A 16,873-nucleotide genomic window follows, 5' to 3' on the forward strand; every position below is an offset into this window, starting at 1 on the left:
CCGAGCCATGTCTGAGTACATTGAAGAGAATCTGGCTAGGGGATTTATCCGAAAATCTACCTCCCCGGCTGGAGCCGGATTCTTCTTTGTCAAAAAGAAAGACGGCTCGCTACGTCCCTGTATTGACTACAGAGGACTCAATCTCATCACGGTAAAAAACAAATATCCCCTGCCACTCATCTCCAAATTGTTTGACCGTCTCAAGGGCGCCAGGATCTTCTCCAAGCTGGATCTACGAGGAGCGTATAATCTGGTCCATATCCGTCAAGGAGACGAGTGGAAGACGGCATTCAATACCCGGGACGGTCACTACGAGTACCTTGTGATGCCCTTCGGTCTCTGTAATGCTCCTGCGGTCTTTCAGGAACTAGTCAACGACATCTTCCGTGACCTCCTGTACTCCTGCGTAGTGGTATACCTGGACGATATCTTGGTCTTCTCTCCGGATCTCCCCACACACCGGAGGGATGTTCGTCAGGTCCTGCTTAGGCTTCGGCAGAACCACCTTTACGCCAAATACGAGAAGTGCCTCTTCGATCAGACCTCCCTTCCGTTCTTGGGCTATGTCATCTCCCAAACAGGTCTGCAAATGGATCCCGAGAAGCTCTCTTCCGTTCTAAAATGGCCTCGTCCTGAAGGTTTGAAGGCGATACAGCGATTCCTGGGCTTCGCTAATTATTATCGTCTTTTCATCCCACACTTCTCGTCTCGGACTGCTCCCATATCTGCACTTACCCGTAAGGGGGCTAACCCCAGGACATGGTCGCCTGAAGCCGAGGAGGCCTTCCTTTCCCTAAAGAAAGTCTTCGCCTCTGCTCCCTTCCTGCACCGTCCGGACTGTAATAAACAATTCTACCTGGAGGTTGATGCCTCCTCCTCCGGAGCCGGAGCGGTGCTCACCCAGAAGTCTTCTACCGGGAGAATGGTAACGTGCGGCTTCTTCTCCAAAATCTTCTCCTCGTCGGAGCGCAACTACTCCATTGGAGACCGGGAATTGCTAGCCATCAAATTGGCACTGGGAGAGTGGCGCTATCTGCTTGAAGGGGCTCTCTACCCGGTAATTATCTACACGGATCACAAAAACCTGGCATATCTCCAAAATGCCCAGAGACTCAATCCTCGCCAGGCCCGGTGGTCGTTGTTTTTTGCCCGCTTCGACTTCATTCTTCATTTCCGTCCTGCGGACAAGAACGTCAAAGCTGATGCCTTGTCCCGGTCCTTCCTGTCCTCCGATCAAGAGGAGGAACCTACGCACATCATCGACTCCTCCAAGGTGATGAATGTGGCCCCCTTGGATCTGACTCGTCTTCCACCCGGTAAGACGTTCGTAGCTGTGCCAGATCGGGAGAGGGTTCTTCGCTGGGGACATTCTTCTAAACTAGCTGGCCATGCTGGCCAAAAGAAGACCTTCCAACTTATTACCCGGCATTACTGGTGGCCTACCCTGCGTAAGGACGTGGTAGACTTCGTCGCGGCCTGTTCATCCTGTGCCCGTAACAAAGTTCCCCGACATCTACCTGCCGGCCATCTCCTGCCCCTTCCCCTACCTGCTGCTCCTTGGCAACACATCGCTATGGACTTTATCACCGACCTTCCAGTTTCTGCCGGTTGTACTGTCATTTGGGTTGTCGCTGACCGTTTTTCTAAGATGGCCCACTTCATTCCCCTGCCTGGTCTTCCGTCTGCACCCGAGCTGGCTAAAGACTTTATCCGCCACATCTTCCGTCTCCATGGTCTGCCCCTCCACATCGTGTCGGATCGTGGGGTTCCGTTCACCTCTCGCTTCTGGAGAGCCACATGTAAGCTGCTGGACATTACACTGGATTTCTCCTCCGCTTACCACCCTCAGTCCAATGGTCAAGTGGAGCGGATCAATCAGATCTTGTCCAGCTACCTCCGGCACTTCGTTGATGCTCACCACTCGGACTGGGTGGATCTCCTACCATGGGCCGAGTTCTCTTATAACAACCATGAGAGCGAGTCCTCTTCCAAATCCCCGTTCTTTATAGTCGGTGGCTAACATCCCCGGATTCCACTTCCTGTCTCCGTTTCTGTGGACAACCCTGCTGCGGAGTCTCTTGTCAGCGAATTTTCTACTATTTGGGAGAGCACCAGGTCCGCTCTTCTTCTCTCCTCTGAGAGGATGAAGAGATATGCTGATAAGAGACGTCTGGATCCGCCCCAATTCTGTCCGGGAGACAAGGTTTGGCTCTCATCCAAACATGTGCGGCTCAAAGTACCCTCCTACAAGTTGGGTCCTCGATTCATCGGCCCCTTCGAAGTCCTCAGGCAAATTAACCCTGTGGCCTACAAATTAAAACTCCCGGCCACCCTACGGATCCCCAACTCCTTCCACGTATCTCTCCTCAAACCCGTTGTCTTTAACTTTTTTTCCAAAAATCCAGGTGCCCCTCCTGCTCCGGTTTCCGCTGATGACATCTTTGAGGTAGAGAGTATTCTGGCCTCCAAGAGGGTAAGAGGAAAAACCTTTTTTCTAGTAGATTGGAAGGGGTTTGGTCCTGAGGAGAGAACTTGGGAACCCAGGGAGAACATCAACGCCCCGCTTCTCCTTGAGAAATTTCTTTCTGACCAAAAAAAGAGGGGGCCTAAAGGGGGGGGTACTGTAGCATCGGCGTCTCTGCCCCGTTCTAGGCAGAGACGCCGTCCATCTCACCTCCCCGCTCCTGGCGCGGCGTCCTCCAGCGCTTCTCTCCCCGCTGCTTCCGGCACGCGCTCCTTCCCCGGCAGTGTGCTTAGGGCGCGCGCGCGCTCCCCCTCTCTTAAAGGGACCGCGCGCGCCGTCCTAAGGAGTCCCCGGCCAATTGCCGGAGGACCTCCCATATAAAAGGCACCTCCTCCAAAATGGAGGTGCCCGAGCAATGTTGTAGCACTGTTCACTACTCTGCTTCAGCCCTCAGGTCCCGTTTCCAGTTACCTGCCAGATACCTGCCAGATTCCTGCCAGTCTGCTGTCTAATTCCTGCCTGTTATCCTGCTACCTGCCTGCTAGCCTGAGGTCCGACGGTCTGCCTTCCAACTCCTGTCAGTCTGTCTAAGGACCAGCTTGCCCGCTCACCTGGGAGCGCTCATCTGCTGCCTGTCTGCTAGCCTACCAGGAGGCTCTGCCGTCACGTGCTGTGACCACCCGCCTGTCCAGAGACTCCTGCCCGCTCACCTGGGAGCGCTCATCTGCTACCTGTCTGTTGGTCTTCCTGGAGGCTCCGCCGTCACATGTTGTGACCACCCGATTATCCAGAGACTCTCGCCTTCTCACCTGGGAGCTCACGTCTATCATCTGCCGCAACAGGTCGTACCAATACTTTACCCAGAGACTGCCCTGGTCACTTGCCGTGACCTCCTGCCCGTTCATCCAGAGACTGCCCCGGTCACTTGCTGTGACCTCCTGCCCGTTCATCCAGAGACTGCCCCGGTCACTTGCCGTGACCTCCTGCCCGTTCATCCAGAGACTGCCCCGGTCACTTGCCGTGACCTCCTGTCCGTTCATTCAGAGACTGTCCCAGTCACCTGCTGTGACTGCCTGCCCGTCTACCCTGGTCGCCACCCGCTTCCTTACAAGGACCGCCCCCTTGTATAGTAGCTCAGAGGTTCCGCCTCCCAGACCCGTTACACACTCATTCACCAATATCCTCAAAATCTATGCCTTTCTTAGCTACTCCTGTACCAATGGAGGAACTTATCCTGTCATTGGAAGAAACTTTCACATTCCCCACAAATCTAAGTGCTTCACGATATAACAACACTCGTGTGTCCCTTCCAATAGCAGGATGGACAGCTCCACCATGGTGGGTAGCGATTCGAGATCTATCCCTCATTACACCCCACAGCATAGCTGTATGTGGTCCAGGATCTACCAGCATACGATGTAATAGAATTAATATTACAAATAATGAGTTGGGATCCATACCTGTTAATCTAGAATCATTACAGGTTATATTTCTACCAAGTCATGTCCCCTATACATCAGAAAATAATGAAGGATCTACTCTATTCGGGGGCCTAGTATACGAATTAACCAAAGGAACATCAGGTTTGTTGCATGATTTAATAAATAGTTCAGGATATAATGAAGATACGAATACATGCAATCAAACAGTAAGAGGAATACTAAGACACCCCTGGTGCCCGTCCCCGAGGTTACAACCCCTCATATGGTATGCATCTGAAATTTCTTATAGGTTACTATCCCATTTAGGTGGAGAACATATCATTCTTCCAGAAAATATGTATTATGTTTGTGGAACTTTTGCTTACAAATTTCTACCTTATGATGGTGTTGGTACATGTACCCTAGCAAGATTGTCCCTAGCTACATGGACCATCGCCCATGATGAGATAGACCTTGATCAGATACCAAGACATATGATGCAGAAGAGAAGAGCTAAAACCCAGCCTTTGATACACACTCCATGGTACACAAAGTTTGGACTCACTCTCACAATTACAGGATTGGCTATCCACAATTCTCATAACATTGAACAATTAGCAGAATTGTTTGATAATGTCACAGATGAAGTATTCGATGCCATCCTAATACTAAACAATCAAACTCGGTTTCATGCAAAAGTACTAAATCAACATACTATAGTATTAGACTATTTAACGGCCAGTCAAGGAGGTATGTGTCAGATAATCGGTCCTGCCTGTTGCAACTATGTAGATGCCAATTTTTCAGTCAGAGTAGATAAACACATCGCCAAAGCCATGGAATTAAAAGAAAGATTCAGAGAAGAACATTCCCATGATGATGAAACCATTTTTAGCAGTTGGTTACAATGGTTGAACCCTGCTAACTGGTTTAAAGGTATAGGAGGATGGATTGTCGGTGTAGGTCACATGTTCCTACAAATTTGTCTGTTTGCTTTCATCATCATATTGCTCATAAAATTATATAAGTGGGCCATAAACAAAATCGGAAGACCCAAGAACGTCTTAAACGTTCATCTCCTTCCGGCAAATGAAAATTCTGAAATACCTCTCCTTGCTCCTCCCCCTCCTTTTCGGAGAGAGGGCAGAAGTTACTATTACTTTGATGTAGAGGTGTAAGTGACAAGTGATAATATTATTATCAGAGAGAGGAAAATGATAGGAAAATTAGTATACCATATCAATTAATCCCTTTTAATATAACCCTTTAACACTCCTATAAACCAATGTAGTAAAATATGCTGCTTAAACAACTAAATTATAATAAGATTAATCAATAATCTCTAAGCAAAGATGTAAAGTTTACCCAAGCCACTGTGGAATTTGCAGGGGTTGCTTATCTTAGTCAAAATGCCCTTTTGAGGTCAGGTTGATCTAGGGAAAGCACATTGACCAACAAAACAGGTACATTGCATCAAGTAATTATATAAGTACATAGGTAAGCATTTTATGTAATCGCCTGACTACTAATGATTGGATGCTAGTTGTTTATATTGTAAGATGATTGGTTATGTTATAATCTTCCTATGTCCCACCTACTATGTAAAACCCACAATTTATACTATAAGAATTGTGCCCCAATACAATGGAGGCAGTTCTGTTCTAATATTGATCAGAGCTCTTGTGGCTACAATAAAACTTTCTTTAATCTGCAGAGATAGTGTGTGCACTCATCCTTTGGGAGACTGAGACGTTATTCCATATCAACTACCATATGTAGAACAGGTGTGCCATACGACTGGCTATAAAAGCCCATGGTACAGAAAGGGGGGGCTCTCTTGCTCTGCCCACCCCAAAAGACACAGAATGTTCATGCTGAGAAGCAGAAGACATGTAGGCCTGGACACATGCTGGACAAAGACATGATTTACCAGCCAGGATCCAAGGAAAGATGGGTGAATCTCAACAATTAAGCTAATTATGGACAAATGGACAATTACTTTATAACTAATTATTGTATGTACCTGCTGCAATCTGATTCTTTTTAATGGACAATCCAAGAATAAATAGATACATTTTTTTATAAGAATATCGTGATATTGATACTTTGAGAAGTCCTCAGTAGAAAAAAATAATACAGGAAGAGTATTATTTTACAGTCTCCCATCCAAGTAATAACCAGGCCTGACCCTGCTTAGCTTCCAAGATCAGAAGAGATCAGGCATGTTCAGGGTGGTGTGGCCATAGACAGAGACAAGCCTCTCACTTGCTGCTTTTCTACTTTGACGTCTGGCTGCCGGCTGCCCTTTCCAGTGCTCAGCAAGACCAGGTCCTTTTGTGCTTTCCCTTCTCTTCAATTTTTTTGCTGGCTTCCTTAAAAGGTCTTGTAGACACTGATCGGCTGCAGCGCTGTCGACGGAACGTCAGCTTCACGGCCAATGCCACAGGCCGGGAGCAGAGGCGAGACTCACCGGTAGACCCGGGTAGGGTGAGTAGAGCGCGGTTAGTTGCTTTCTAATAGCTTGCAACCGGGGATTAACTTTTAATGAAAGGGAACAATCCCTTTGACTGTCTGCAGCGCGCCACACCTAGGAAGCGCATTCTCACACACAAGCCAGTATGCACACGTGCTCGCACGTGACAACACCCCCTATCTGCCCCTACAACCTCTCCGTCACCATGCGTCAGACTCTCCTGCCTGTTTTATGATTTCAGGGGCCTAGCAGGAATCACCCCCCCCCTTCCCAATTCCTTCCGCACCTTCCTTGCCTTCCTTGCACTGAGGTTAGCTCTTTGGCAGCCGTCTGGCTTGGTTACACAAGCTTCTTTGCAGAGAAACATGTTACTTCTGCTGGCCCTCGCTAGGCGGCCAGCATCCAAAACCTTCCCTGGGCACCTGCTGAAAGCCTGGCCCCTTCACGGCCCTGAGTGCTTTTAACGCCATCATTTCCACACGGCGAGCTGCGGAGTCAATAAGCACTCCTAGCCGTGGCAAGGAGCTCGGTGTCAGGCCTGCGTGAAGGCGGCAGGGTAGCGTACTTAGCTGCCAACTGGCTCAGAGGCCTTGGGGCTTCCATCATCTAAGTTACTTAAGGTCGGTGTCCGGCAAGGCGCCGTTCCATGCTAGCCGAGCTGGGCAGTAGGGCAAAACGTCATCAAAACGGTCTACAGCACCCGGTGTTCCCAGGAGGTATCCCATCCAAGTACTGTCCGAGCCCAGCCCTGCTTTGCTTCCGAGATCAGATGAGATTGGGCGTATCCAAGGTGGTATGGCCAGTAGAAGCTGCTCGATCCATCGCCCGGCCAGCCTTTCTCAGGATCGCTTGGTGGCGAGCAATCTGGCCGTGACGGGGCGGGCTCCGAAGGGTCCATGCAAAGTCTGAGCCGTCCCTACAGGTGTGGTTTGTTTAGCAGTGATTCACCCGCCGAATCAGGTGTCTTCAAAAATGTCTCGGCGCAGGGTCTCCTGCAGGCTAAACCCTTCATCGCGGTAATGTGACAGAAAGAGCAAGCTGGACCCGTAACTTGGGGGCGGAGTGAGACATCCAGGGGTGAATGAAGGAAGAGGGTGAGATGGTTGCCAGTGACTTTGAGCTGCTCTTCAGGCTGGAGGGTCGTGTTGCCTTCAAAGGTCTTCTGCTTGGGGTTACCGGTGGTTGCCTCCAGCCACGCGGGAGACGCTGGTCCTGGTGAAAAGGAGCCTAGTATTAAAAGTAAAGAAGCAACAATGCTGGAGGCCCACGGTGATCAGAAGGATGCTGGTGTTTTGCAGAGATGAAATAGCGCAAGAGAGAAAGCAAATGAAAAAAAGAAAAGAGAATGAATGTGTGCACTTGTGAAAGGGAATGGAAAAAAGGCATAGAAGAGAGTGCCCCCTGCTGGTGGAAGGAAGGAAAAAGCAAAAGCCTACAGCACCTGGCATTCCCAGGCGATCTCTGTTAAATGGTTAATTATGGAAATTCATTTGAAATGTTAATCGATAATCATTTTTCTGAGTTCTATGCCTCAGCCATTGTGTCTAGTTGACATTTGCTATTTGTGTGTGTATTTTTGGTTCACTACCATATGTAGAACAGGTGTCCATACGACTGGCTATAAAAGCCCATGGTAAAGAAAGGGGGGGCTCTCTTGCTCTGCCCACCGCACAAGACACAGTATCTTCATGCTGAGAAGCAGATAACATGTAGGCCTGGACACATGCTGGACAAAGACATGATTTACCAGCCAGGATCCAAGGAAAGATGGGTGAATCTCAACAATTAAGCTAATTATGGACAAATGGACAATTACTTTATAACTAATTATTGTATGTACCTGCTGCAATCTGATTCTTTTTAATGGACAATCCAAGAATAAATAGATACATTTTTTTATAAGAATATCATGATATTGATACTTTGAGAAGTCCTCAGTAGAAAAAAATAATACAGGAAGAGTATTATTTTACAATGGTGAGCCAGCCAGTCCAGTTTTTTTGTTTTTTAAATTAAGTAAGTGAATTTCTTCCGTGAACAAGGGGGGAGTCCTGACGAGCTGAACAGCTGTTGTTCACGTGTCAGTAAATTCACTAGTTTGTCACGAGAAGCAGAAAGGACCTACAGACTGAGGAAAGACATAAAGCAGAGGTACTAACAAGGAACAGAATCACACAGGAAAAGAATCAGATGAACTGAAGACAGGACGTGCTGATAAAGAGAAGCCAAGGAATCTTAAGGTAAGCAAAATATGGATATAATTTCTTCTTTTGCTAAACAAAGTAATATTAATTTCAAAGTTAATGTAGGAGATGACATAGAAGTTTTGTGGCTCAGTTTATACAAAGAATGTGAATTGCAGAATGTACAGTTAACTTCTAAATTGGTAAATAGAGACAAACAGAAATTGAGAAATATTCTACATTTGGTAGATTTTTTTCATAGTCTTGTGTTAGAGATTTCTAAGCAGGAAAATAGTGTAGAAGTGTCAGACGGTGATACTGATTCTGACTGTAATGTGGAAAATGAACAAGAAGTAAGACACGTGTCTGTAACTGAAGGTGACCTTGGGTCTGACCAAGAGACGGACATACAGAAACCTGACATGGGAGGAGACATGACTGACATACAAGAAACCGATATACTAGGTGATGTGGGAGGAGACGTGAGTGACGTAGGAGGAACGGACGTACAAGAGCCACTAAAAATATCAGAGAATTCTGGAATTACCCAGGCTCAACTCCAAATTAAAATGAGGAAAAATTTGCTGAAATTATACAAAATCATGCCAAAATATGATGTCAAAATCCATGCCTGTAGAAATTCAGAGACATTTGAGAGCTTCTCTGATAAGTTTGATTTATCCAATGAGGAGAGGAATCAATTGTTTAAAATATGGATTCCTGTGACATTGTCCAGACGTTTACATTTAATGCCCTGTGAAAATGACTCTCCTAATGGATGGGAAAATGATTCTGACAGATTAAGATATTTGATTTATTGTGTCACAAAGGATTTTCCCAACGTAGAAGATCTGCAGAAACTAAGGATTGGTAGGAAGGAATGTACATATACATTCATGTCCATATTTGAACGGTTGTACAAAGCTCTCATCAAAAATGGAAAAGTACAACATATGATAACAACTTTTGTACAAAAATTCAAATTCCTAAATTCAGTTTCCCAAGTTATGGCATCACAAAAAAATTCATTATTTGAATGTGCGCAGATGCTGGATTTTGTTAGAAAACATGAGAATCGTGAAAAGAAAATAAATCAAGCTAAATTTATAAAACCAGGAAAGGTAAAATCTTACCAAAAGCCAATATCAAACTCTCCTAGACTGAGTCATCCCCATAGTGAACTCTATCAAATACACAGAAGATTTCATATATGTTATAAGCCATATCAGCCAGTGCAAAGATCCATCTCTCCACAGAATGAGTTAATTCTCAGTCAGAACTGTGATTCTCTATAAAGGAAAATGGCTGAAACTGATGGACAGAGACAGGTGAGACGACCAACTCACAATGACGTCATGGAATGTGGACAGAAGAACAGGCAGTTCTCTGAGGTTTTGAAGGATAGAAAAATGTCTTTCCTAAATAGGGCGTTCCTGGAGATATTTGAGAGAGACAGAAGATTTGGTTTAGGGAGTGGCTAAGGAAAAACTGTAATTATAATGTTGTATCAAATTGTAATACAATGTCTCAATATTTATTTATAATCTTATACAGTAAAATTGTAGTTACATAGTTTCTAATAGTTCATATATATATATATATATACATATATATATATATATATACACTTGTCTAAGTAGAGATTGCGTATAATTGTATTTATATATACGTTTATAAAATATATATATATATTAATTAATAAATTAGAACTTCATATATATAAATTTAAGTAGCAATATTTTGAATTACATTAGAACCAACCAATATATGTATAAGATATTTAAATAAATCTGTTTCTGTATGAATTTGATATTTAATTTTATTTTCTTATATTTCCTTAGAGTTTTCATTCCAAAGCAGGATTTGATCAAAGAACTCTAAAATGGATTTATTTCTTTATTCACACAGGAAGTAAAAAAAATTGCATGATTTTATGTGTATAACATTTTAAAATAATAACAATATATCTAGTTGAACTATAATATATATGTAATACTTATTAATTCTTTTGTGTTGCTAATATTTTCTGTGCATGAAGTGTTCGTGCAAATTAAAGTAGCTTTACAGCATGACGTGTGACAGCTGCGGCCTTTGAACTTTGAGCTAATAGTATAGGATCCCATTCATTCTATTTTCAACTGATGTAACTTAAGACCGGGCAGCCAGTGAAAAAAGAATCTAAGACAAGAGTTTTTTCAAGTGTCTGAAATTCCAGTGACTTACTCTCATATTATATAATATGTACTTGGGGAATATTCAAAGAAATATAAAGATATTCAATTGATTTGGCAATGCGCATTAATAAATTGGGATGCAACAATTTTGGGTTAAATATATATATATATATCTAAAACTTCATATGTGGAATGTTTGAGTTGAACAGATCTGTGAATGTCAGAGTGAAGGTGACAGATGAGTAAATCACCAGCTGCTAAGTGTGATTGATGTGACAGAGGCCTCGTATGTTTGTATGTTTGAAAAAAAAAAATGTTTCTTTATGTGAAGGTACAAAAATATATTTAATTCTGAGGAAATTATAATACATAATTAGGTATTATCTACATATATATATTTCTATATTTCTTTAATAATTATTATTTCTTGATTTAACTAATAGTGGATAAGGGCAACCACACATCAAAATGGTTTACAAAGCAAATTTATATTTAGAATAATTTTCCACATGATAATATTCTTGAATAACTATAATATTATTTTTAATGGTTACTAGTGTTGAGCGATACCTTCCGATATCAGGAAATATCGTATCGGATTGGATCGGGCCGATACCCAAAAAGTATCGGATATCGCCGATTCCGATACCGGAAACCAATGCAAGTCAATGGGACACAAATATCGGAATGAAAATAAACCCTTTCTTTCCTTGTAGGTTAATTCTACATGAAGTAAAACAACTAAGAATAATGTAGAATGACATGAAAAGCCGGCAATTCATCAGCGGCATTCACCGGTACCCGACAATTTACAACAGAAAGAATAGAGCTTCACACATAGATTAGATAGATAGAAACATGTCAGTCACATATATATGAAGTACTGTGATAGTGTTGCTTACTGTACTTGTCATTTAGTGTAAAGGATTTATTTTAAAAAATATTAGTGTTTTCGTGCACCGTCTCTTTAAGAAAGCCGGCCGGCAATTCAGCAGCGGTACCCGACAATTTACAACAGAAAGAATAGAGCATCACACATAGATTAGATAGATAGAAATATCTCATTCACATATATATGAAGTACTGTGACAGTGTTGCTTACTGTACTTGTCATTTAGTGTAAAGGATTTATTTAAAAAAATATTAGTGTTTTCGTGCACCGTCTCTTTAAGAAAGCCGGCCGGCAATTCAGCAGCGGTACCCGACAATTTATAATAGACAGAATAGAGCTTCACACATAGATTAGATAGATAGAAACATGTCAGTCACATATATATGAAGTACTGTGACAGTGTTGCTTACTGTACTTGTCATTTAGTGTAAAGGATTTATTTAAAAAAATATTAGTGTTTTCGTGCACCGTCTCTTTAAAAAAGCCGGCCGGCATTTCAGCTTCTGTACCCGACAATTTAGAATAGAAGGAATAGAGAATCACACATAGATTAGATAGATAGAAACATGTCAGTCACATATATATGAAGTACAGTGACAGTGTTGATTACTGTACTTGTCATTTAGTGTTAAAATAAAGGATTTATTTAAAAAAAAAATGGCGTGGGGTTCCCCTTAATTTTAGGCTCTAGCGGAGGTTAAGCAGACAGCTGGGGCAAATGTTTGAAGCCTGGGAAGGGGGTAATACCCACGGAGCTTCCCAGGCTACTAATATCAGCCCCCAGCTGAATACCTAGCCTTTACTAGCTATTAAAATGGGGGAACCCCCCAAAAAAATAACGTGGGGTCCCCCCTAATTTAATAGCTAGCACAGGCTAGGCAGACAGCTGGGGGCTGATATTAATAGCCCAGGAAGGGTGCCATGAATATTGGCCCCCTCCCAGGCTAGAAACACCAGCCGTCAGCCGCCCCAGAAATGGCGCATCCATAGGATGCGCCAATTCTGGCACTTAGCCTCGCTCTTCCCACTGCCCTGTAGCGGTGGCAGTGGGGTAATGGGGTTGGGGTTGATGTCAGCTTATAATGCCAGATGAAATCAAGCCCAGGTTAGTAATGGAGAGGCGTCTATAAGACACCCCCATTACTAACCCCATAGTCAAAGTTAAAGAAAAACACAAACACCCAGAATAAATTCCTTTAATTGAAATAAACACACAACTCTTTATTGTTCTAAATTAAACCATACTTACCATCACGCCCATTCCAGCTGAAGCCAACGATCTCCTGCAATAAAAGAAAAATAATAAAGCAACATCATCCTTACCTTTCAATGGTTCCCAGGACAGCTCCAGCTCTGCTACATCGAGATGACAGGCTGGACCGCAGCAGAACGCTGCCATCCAGCCTGTCATCCCGCAGACACTGAGAAGCGCAGGCATGCTTGCGCTCCTCAGTGTCTCTCTGTGACGTCATCCAGATGAGCCGAGTTCATGTCCAATGAACTCAGCTCACCTCATGCACGTCACTGACAGCGTGGGAAAATTCTCCTGCACTCAGCGCTTCAGCGTGAGAATTCTCCCACGCTGTCAGTGACATACATGAGGTGAGGTCATGTCCAATGAACTCAGCTCACCTCATGCACGTCACTGACAGTGTGGGAAAATTCTCACGCTGAAGTGCTGAGTGCAGGAGAATTTTCCCACGCTGTCAGTGACGTACATGAGGTGAGCTGAGTTCATTGGACATGATCTCGGCTCATCTGGATGCCGTCACAGCCAGACACTGAGGAGTGGAAGTATGCCTGCGCTTCTCAGTGTCTGCGGGATGACAGGCTGGATGGCAGCGTTCTGCTGCGATCCAGCCTGTCATCTCGATGTAGCAGAGCTGAAGCTGTCGTGGGAGCCATGGAAAGGTAAGGATGAGGTTGCTTTATTATTTTACTTTTATTGCAGAAGATCGTTGGCTTCAGCTGGAATGGGCGAGACGGTAAGTATGGTTTAATTTAGAACAATAAAGAATTGTGTGTTTCTTTCAATTAAAGGACTTTATTCTGGGTGTTGTGTTTTTTTAAATACTTTACTAGAAATTCATGGTGGTCATGTCTAATATTGGCGTGACCCCATGAATTTCGGGCTTAGGGCCAGCTGATAATGCCAAGCTGGCCTTAACCCCTTTATTACCAAGTGAGCCACCGCACCAGGGCCCTGGATGAGTTGGGTACAGCGCCAGAAGATGGCGCTTCTATGAACGCGCCATTTTCTGGGGCTGCTGCGGACTGCAATTTGCAGCGGGGGTGGCCCAGAAAGCTTGGGTCTCCCTGCGCTGCGGATTCCAGCCCCCAGCTGCCTAGTTGTATCTGGCTGGGCACAAAAATAGGGCGAAGCCCCACGCATTTTTTTTTTTAATTATTTCATGAAATTCATGGAATAATTAAGAAAAAAAGGGCTTCCCTATATTCTTGTGTCCAACCAGGTACAAATAGGCAGCTGGTGGTTGGGGGCAGCCCATTCCTGCCTGCTGTACCTGGCTGGACACAAATATAGTGCGAAGCCCCACGTCAATTTTTTTTTAATTATTTCATGAAATAATTTTTTTTAAAAAAGGTCTTCCCTATATTGTGGTGTCCGGCCAGGTACAAATAGGCAGCTGGTGGTTGGGGGCAGCCTGTTCCTGCCTGCTGTACCTGGCTGGACACAAATATAGGGCGAAGCCCCACATCAATTTTTTTTAAAATAAATCCTTTATTTTAACACTAAATGACATTTGAGGAGTTAATAAAGATGCAGTCCCTAAATTATTATTTATTTTTTAATTTATTTTTCCCAAAACTTTTGACGTGGGCTTCGCCATATTTTTGTATGCCAGCCAGGTACAGAATCCAGCTTCTATGAACGCGTCATTTTCCGGGGCGGCTGCAGACTGCAATTTTCAGCGGGGGGTCAGAAAGCTTGGGCCTCCCTGCGCTGCAGATTCCATCCCCCAGCTGTCTAGTTGTACCTGGCTGGACACAAAAATAGGGAGAAGCCCACGTTTTGTTTTTTTTAATTATTTCATGAAATTCATGGAATAATTAAGAAAAAAAGGGCTTCCCTATATTGTTGTGTCCAACCAGGTACAAATAGGCAGCTGGTGGTTGGGGGCAGCCCGTTCCTGCCTGCTGTACCTGGCTGGACACAAATATAGTGCAAAGCCCCACGTCAATTTTTTTTTAATTATTTCAGGAAATTCATGAAATAATTAAAAAAAAATTATGTGGGGCTTCGCCCTATATTTGTGTCCAGTCAGGTACAGCAGGCAGGAACGGGCTGCCCCCAACCACCAGCTGCCTATTTGTACCTAGCCGGACACAACAATATAGGGAAGCCCTTTTTTTCTTAATTATTCCATGAATTTCATGAAATAATTAAAAAAAAAATACGTGGGGCTTCGCCCTATTTTTGTGTCCAGCCAGGTACAACAAGGCAGCTGGGGGCTGGAATCCGCAGCGCAGGGAGGCCCAATCTTTCTGGGACCCACCCGCTGCAAATTGCAGTCCGCAGTCGCCCCGGAAAATGGCGCGTTCATAGAAGCGCCATCTTCTGGCGCTGTACCCAACTCATCCAGGGCCCTGGTGCGGTGGCTCACTGGGTAATAAAGGGGTTAAGGCCAGCTTGGCATTATCAGCTGGCCCTAAGCCCGAAATTCATGGGGTCACGCCAATATTAGACATGACCACCATGAATTTCTAGTAAAGTATTTAAAAAAAACACAAACACCCAGAATAAAGTCCTTTAATTGAAATAAACACACAATTCTTTATTGTTCTAAATTAAACCATACTTACCATCACGCCCATTCCAGCTGAAGCCAACGATCTCCTGCAATAAAAGTAAAATAATAAAGCAACCTCATCCTTACCTTTCCATGGCTCCCACGACGGCTCCAGCTCTGCTACATCGAGATGACAGGCTGGACCGCAGCAGAACGCTGCCATCCAGCCTGTCATCCCGCGGACACTGAGAAGCGCAGGCATACTTGCGCTCCTCAGTGTCTGGCTGTGACGGCATCCAGATGAGCCGAGGTCATGTCCAATGAACTCGGCGCACCTCATGCACGTCACTGACAGCGTGGGAGAATTCTCACGCTGAAGCGCTGAGTGCAGGAGAATTTTCCCACGCTGTCAGTGACGTGCATGAGGTGAGCTGAGTTCATTGGACATGACCTCGGCTCATCTGGATGCCGTCACAGCGAGACACTGAGGAGCGCAAGCATGCCTGCGCTTCTCAGTGTCTGCGGGATGACAGGCTGGATGGCAGCTTTCTGCTGCGGTCCAGCCTGTCATCTCGATGTAGCAGAGCTGAAGCTGTCCTGGGAACCATGGAAAGGTAAGGATGATGTTGGTTTATTATTTTTCTTTTATTGCAGGAGATCGTTGGCTTCAGCTGGAATGGGCGTGACTGTAAGTATGGTTTAATTTAGAACAATAAAGAATTGTGTCTTTATTTCAATTAAAGGACTTTTTTCTGGGTGTTTGTGTTTTTTTTAAATACTTTACTAGAAATTCATGGTGGTCATGTCTAATATTGGCGTGACCCCATGAATTTCGGGCTTAGGGCCAGCTGATAATGCCAAGCTGGCCTTAACCCCTTTATTACCCAGTGAGCCACCGCACCAGGGCCCTGGATGAGTTGGGTACAGCGCCAGAAGATGGCGCTTCTATGAACGCGCCATTTTCCGGGGCGGCTGCGGACTGCAATTTGCAGCGGGTGGGGCCCAGAAAGCTTGGGCCTCCCTGCGCTGAGGATTCCAGCCCCCAGCTGCCTTGTTGTACCTGGCTGGACACAAAAATAGGGCGAAGCCCCACGTATTTTTTTTTTTAATTATTTCATGAAATTCATGGAATAATTAAGAAAAAAAGGGCTTCCCTATATTGTTGTGTCCGGCTAGGTACAAATAGGCAGCTGGTGGTTGGGGGCAGCCCGTTCCTGCCTGCTGTACCTGACTGGACACAAATATAGGGCGAAGCCCCACATAATTTTTTTTTAATTATTTCATGAATTTCCTGAAATAATTTAAAAAAAATTGACGTGGGGCTTTGCACTATATTTGTGTCCAGCCAGGTACAGCAGGCAGGAACGGGCTGCCCCCAACCACCAGCTGCCTATTTGTACCTGGTTGGACACAACAATATAGGGAAGCCCTTTTTTTCTTAATTATTCCATGAATTTCATGAAATAATTAAAAAAAACAAAACGTGGGGCTTCGCCCTATTTTTGTGTCCAGCCAGG

At 44.6% G+C, this 16,873-nt stretch overlaps 1 pseudogene; it reads right to left on the reverse strand.

Annotated features, from left to right (window-relative positions):
* Positions 1-7,046: 7,046 nt before the first annotated feature.
* Positions 7,047-7,166, reverse strand: LOC141268078 (5S ribosomal RNA; annotated as a pseudogene).
* Between the last annotated feature and the right edge of the window lie 9,707 nt (positions 7,167-16,873).

The sequence above is a fragment of the Phyllobates terribilis genome, unplaced genomic scaffold (assembly GCF_046119375.1).
Source record: "Phyllobates terribilis strain yellow unplaced genomic scaffold, ASM4611937v1 Scaffold_4__5_contigs__length_816908805, whole genome shotgun sequence".
NCBI lineage: Eukaryota > Metazoa > Chordata > Amphibia > Anura > Dendrobatidae > Phyllobates > Phyllobates terribilis.